The following is a 4924-nucleotide window of genomic DNA, read 5'->3' on the forward strand; positions in this document are numbered from 1 at the left end:
GTGCCACTGTTGTAAAATGGGACTGATATCAGGTTTGGGGTAAGACTGAGAAAAACTGGATAAATTGTGTATACTGCACTGAAACAGATGAGGGAGTGAATAATTTAAAAGCGATGTATGATAGGGTATTATGGCTATCACAAGAGTCCACAACTAAGGTTGCATAGTGGAATGTACTTGGGGCGGCAGGAGGGGTGTGAGTGGTTTGTGTCCCAGGGAGGGAGTGTTTCTTTTGCTTTCGAAAGAGAGGAGCGAACTGAGGGGGGCGGGGGCTGGGCGAGGAGAGAAATGCAGCAATGAATGAATGGAAATCCAAAATCTCTGTAAATGCTCATTAAAATTATTTTTTTAAAAAATAAAGCTTAAGAAGAAAAAAAATGGGCAAGAGACATAAAAAGAATTTTCACAGAGGAGGACATTCAGATGACCAATAGACACTTGAAGACATGCTCAAAATCACTGGCAATAAGAGAGATGCAAATCAAAATCACAATGAGATAACATCATACCCCAGAAGCAGCAACAAAGTCTAGCAAAGTAGCAAGTTATAAATGTTGGAGAGGATGTGGCAAGATAGGAACTCTGATACATTGTTGATGGGGTTGTAAAATACAACCACTTTGGAAGGCAGTTTGGAACTTCCTCAAAAAGGTGAGCATAGAAATTCCACATGATCCAGCTATTTCACTGCTTGGAATATACGCTGAGAAAATAAGAACTGAGGCACAAACAGTGCAATGTGTGTCTTGATTTCCTGACTGCTGGTACCAAGAGTTGATTGTGGATCCAAGTAAGCTGAAGTCATTGACAGTTCCAATCTTTTCTCCATCTATCATAACATTGCCTATTGGTCCAGTGGTAAGAATTTTTAATTTCTCAACATTGAAATGCAATCCATATTGAAGGCATGTTCTTTGATATTCTACAACCAGTGATTCAAATCCTTCTCCCTTTTAGCAAGCAAGCTTGTATTATCTGCATAATGCAGGTTATTGATGAGTCTCCCTCCAATCCTGATGCCACATTCCTCTCCTTAGAGTTCAGGTTCTTGAATAATTTGCTCAGTATGCAGATTGAACAGGTATGGGAAAAGAATATAACTCTGACAACCTTTCTTCATTTTGAACCCTGTAGTGTTCATTGCTCTTTTCACACGACAACCTCCTGGTCTAGGTATAGTTTTCACAGGAGCACAATTAAGTGATCCGGGACTCCTATTTTTCTGAATTTTAGACATAACTTGTAATGATCCACAGTCAAATGCCTTTGTATAGTCAATAAAGCATAAATAGACTTTTTTCTAATATTTACTTTCAGCCAGGATTCATCTGACAATAGTAATGATATCCCTGGTACCATGCATGACCTCTTCTATATCCTGCTTCTGCCAATCATCTATCTATGTACTGTTCTAGCCATTTTTTAATGATCTTCAGTAATATTTTGGGTAGGTCTGGTGACCTAGTGAATAGAGTGCTGTACTGACAATCTATAGACAGGTAGTTCAACTCCACATGATGTTTCTCAGGAGAAAGAAGGAACAAGCAGTATTTTGCTTGCATGTGATATTAATGATAGAATTACATCACCTTTCTAGGGAATGTGAACAAATAAAGGCCTCTACCAATCAGTTGGCCAGATAACTGTGCTCCAAATTTTTGGAATTTGTCTATTTTCATCGATAGTAAATACTAAAGATGAAAATCCTACCAAAGGCAATCTACATCTTTATCTCAGTCCCAGTACAGATACTAAATTCCTTTTTCAGAGAGAGAGAAAAGGCAACTGACAAGTTTATTTGGAGAGGAAAGATATCCTAAATAAGGAAAAGTTGTTGTTATTGTTGTTGCTGTTATGTGCCATCGAGTCGCTTGTGACTCATAGCAACCCTATGTACAAGAGCCCTAAACGCTGTTCTATCCTGTGTCAACCTCGCTGTCTCAAACACATTCATTCCCACCACTCCACTCACAGAATCAATCCATCTCCTTGAGGGTTTTCCTCTCCTGCACCATCCCTCCACTCTCCCAAACATGATGTCCCTCTCCAAGGACCAGTCCCTCCTTGCAACATGCCCAAAATACGTCAGATGAAGCTTCAGAATCCTTGACTCCAGGGAGCATTCTGGCTTCACTGTCTCCAGGACAAACCTGTTTGTTCTCCTAGCAGTCCATGGTATATTCAACACTCTTCTCCAGCACTACAGCTCAAAGGCATCAATTCTCTTTCTATCATCCCTATTCACTGTCCAACTCTCTGATGGATAGCACGTAATTGTGAAGACTATAGCTCTGATCAGGCACACCTTATTCTCCAGCCTGACTTTGTTGCTTTTCAGTACTCTTGAGAGGTCCCTCACAGCTGACTTTCCCAATGTAATTCGTCTCTTGATTTCCTGGCTGTTGTTATCAAGAGTGTTTGTTGACCGTAGAGCCAAGCAAACTAAAACTGTCAACTATCTTCTCAAAAACAAAAATGAGCTAGGAGGCATAGCACTTCCTGTTCTCAAAACCTACGATACAGCTACAATAACCAAAACATCGTAATACTGATACAGTGACAGACACATAGATCAATGTAACAGAATCAATTCCAGAAATTAGCCCATCTACCTATGGTAGGTTGTCAGCTGATTCAGTCAACTGGTATTCGACAAGGAAGCAAAACCTATCAAATGGGAAAATGACCATCCTCTTCAACAAATGGTGCTGGAAAAACTGGACTTCGACCTGTAGCAAGCTAAAGCAGAATTCACATCTTATACCATACACAAATCAGCTTACAGTGGATCAGTAACTCAAAGTAAAACCCAAAGCCATTGATCATAAGAGACAAAATGGAACCAAACTTAGAAGAGCTAGCCTGTGTTATCAATAGGCTGGCAAATACAGCCAGAAGTGCATGACCAGGAGAGGACAAAATTAACGAATGTCTTCTCTTAAAAGTTAAATCCCTGTGCACATCAAAAACTTTTTCCAACAGGGTGAAAAGAAAACCTACTGATTGGAGAAAAAACATTTGGCAATGCCACCAGAGATAAGGGTTTCATAACAAAAGTTTACAGACAGGGGCTCCACTAGAAAAAGACAAATGACTCAATTAAAAAATTGGCAAAAGACTTGGGAAGACTTTTCACAGAGGAAAACACTGAGATTGCCAACAGACACATGAAGAAATCTTCAAAATCATTGGCAATCAGAGAAAGACAAAGTAAAACCACATTGAGGTATCATCTCATCCCAGCAGCAAGGTTAAAGTGTAACAGCAATAAATGTTGCAAAGGCTGTAGAGAGATTAGAACTTTCACACAGGGTTGCTGGAATTGTAAAATGGTACAAGCATCGGAAGGCAGTTTGGCATTTCCTCAAAACACTGAACATAGAAATTCCATATGACCCAGATATTCTACTGCTTGGTATATATCCCAAGAAATTAGAATTGAGACATAAACAGAGATTTGTACACCAAAGTTTATAGTATCATTATTCACCCTCACAAGAACTTGGAAACAGCCCAAACGTCCAACAACAAACAACTGGATTGAGAAATTGTACTATATTCAAATGATGAAATACCTTGCAGCATGTAGGAACAATGATTTTTAAAAATACTTTGTGTAGAAGAGACTGGAGAGCATTATGCTGAGTGAATTAATTCAATCTCATAAGGACAAATACTACATAAAACCATTACTGTAGAAATAGAAGGATAGAGGAAACAATAGAGGCCATGTGCAGAACAAGTGCCCAAAGCCTCCTTTTCCCTCCCATAATGCTATATTCAGGGCTCCCTCCCACCTCGTCTACCTGTCTGTCCATCATGGCCAACAAGAAAGCAGCCTATGATGATGCTGTGGAAGAATGTGTGATTAATAAGGAATACAAAATATAGAAAAAGAACACCCCTTTTTTTATGATTTGGTGATCATCCATGCTCTGGAATGGCCCGGCCTAACTGCACAGTGCTTCCAGACATAATCAGACCTGAAGGAAAAGATTTCAGCATTCAGCAGCTTGTCCTGGAAGCACATACATCTGATGAACAGAATCACCTTCTGATAGCCAGTGTGCAGCTTCCTAATGATGATATTCAGTTTGATACCTCACAGTATGACAGTGAGAAAAAAGAATTCAGAGGTTTTGGCTCACTCATTGGGAAGACTGACATAGAGATGAAGATCAACTATGAAGGAGAAGTAAACAGGGCTCGTTATATGCCCCAGAACCCTTGTATCTTTGCAACTAAGACTACATCCAATAATGTTCTTGGCTACACGAATACCCTTTTAAACCAAACCTTTCTGGAAAGTGTAACTCAGACTTGGTCTCTGTGGATATCAGACGGAAGGCTATGCACTTTCTTGGAACCCAAATCTCAATGGGTATTTACTTAATGCTTCAGTGACCATACCATCTGCCAATGGGACATCAGTGTTGTTCCGAAAGAAGAATAGGTGGTAGATGCAAAGACAGTACTTACTTTCTGTGACTAAGTGATCAAATTCTTACCAATGAGTTGTCAGTTTAAAGCTCCTTGAGAAGGGTGACTTACCTGACACATTTGCCTTTTCTTCCTTCTAATTTTCTCCTCCAAGTAAGATGACTAAAGTTACGGTAACTACTCTACTACCATGAGGCAACCTTCAGATGGGTGGAAATCAAGGTCTGAAAGAAGGTAGAAGAAAGATAGTAGGAAATGAGGACATTAATAGTATCATGGTTATCAATGCTTTTCTACCCTTGTCTACGTACTTTTGGATTCAAGTAAACAAAATTTGACCCATTATTATTATTATTATTATTATTATTATTATTATTATTATATGACTGTGATCATGATGTGTTTGTGTGTGTGCCTGCCATCAAATGGGATCTGACTGTTAAAGGAGGAGAAGATTGCCCTTCCTTCTCAAGCAGAGCACCTG

General features: G+C 39.4%; 1 pseudogene; it reads left to right on the top strand.

The window, feature by feature from the left end:
- Positions 1–3819: 3819 nt before the first annotated feature.
- On the top strand, positions 3820–4492 carry LOC102870317 (annotated as a pseudogene).
- The last annotated feature ends 432 nt before the right edge of the window (positions 4493–4924 follow it).

The sequence above is a fragment of the Elephantulus edwardii genome, unplaced genomic scaffold, assembly GCF_000299155.1.
Source record: "Elephantulus edwardii isolate Elephantulus edwardi_28Jun2011 unplaced genomic scaffold, EleEdw1.0 scaffold00172, whole genome shotgun sequence".
Classification (NCBI taxonomy): domain Eukaryota; kingdom Metazoa; phylum Chordata; class Mammalia; order Macroscelidea; family Macroscelididae; genus Elephantulus; species Elephantulus edwardii.